The 826-nt window shown below is 36.2% G+C and overlaps 1 long non-coding RNA gene across 1 annotated transcript; it reads left to right on the top strand.

Moving 5' to 3' along the window:
- The first annotated feature begins 71 nt into the window (after positions 1-71).
- On the top strand, positions 72-807 carry LOC147820388 (uncharacterized). Its single transcript, XR_015438102.1, has 2 exons — positions 72-203; positions 467-807. It is a non-coding gene; the product is annotated as an uncharacterized LOC147820388 (long non-coding RNA).
- The last annotated feature ends 19 nt before the right edge of the window (positions 808-826 follow it).

The following is an 826-nucleotide window of genomic DNA, read 5'->3' as shown; positions in this document are numbered from 1 at the left end:
GGATATGTAAACCAGTCTAATGCAGTACCTGATAAGCCTACATACTGTGTATTGGAGTAACTATTATTGTTTTCTTATTTCAGATGATTTCTTTGTGGCCCCGTGTAGTTCTGCTGTTTGTGTCACCATCAGCTTGGCTGCTTGCTTTGTGACTGTTCTTGCAGTTGTCTTTTCTGTCTGGAAATGGAGGCATAACAAAAACAGTAAGTCACATATTAATATATTTTATGTTCTATTCACTTTGTAACAGTTAAGGGTTATACAAAAAAGCAGTAAAAGTCCAAATGCATGTTTAAACTGGTTTGGAATGGAATCTTTAACCTTTGCTTTTGTTAGTGTTTTAGTTTCACTGTCATGTTTCAGCTGTGATTGTGTATCTTGTTCAGTATCAACACCTTCTTCTTGCAAAACAGCATCAAACAAGATGTGCACTTAAAACTCAAGAGTTTTCTGATTCCATTTGCAGAAACTGAAACTAATATGATTCTGCAAAGAGAGAAACAGCAGCTCATGGCAGAGAGTGAGAAAATAAAGGTTACAGACATGAAAATGAATGAAATTGCTGGAGAATTAAAGAGGAATAAGGATATACTGATGAAACAGAAGGAGGAATTCATGAAGCAGAAAGAAAAACTCAAACAGCGAAAGAAGAAGACGGAGAAACTGCTGGCCAAAAATGAAGCACTGGTACAGTCACTGGAGAAAGAACAAACAGAGGATAAGACAGTCATCAGTAAAGCTGAATACTTACAGTTAAAAGAAATAATATTTGAGGCCAAATCTGATAAGACTGAAGAACGAAAAGAACTTGAGCAACTGGTACTGG

Source organism: Seriola lalandi, unplaced genomic scaffold (genome assembly GCF_002814215.2).
Source record: "Seriola lalandi dorsalis isolate HSWRI2012SDOR001 ecotype SW California unplaced genomic scaffold, Sedor1 jcf7180001960582, whole genome shotgun sequence".
In the NCBI taxonomy this organism is placed as follows: domain Eukaryota; kingdom Metazoa; phylum Chordata; class Actinopteri; order Carangiformes; family Carangidae; genus Seriola; species Seriola lalandi.
This window is presented reverse-complemented; position numbering and strand designations above follow the sequence as displayed.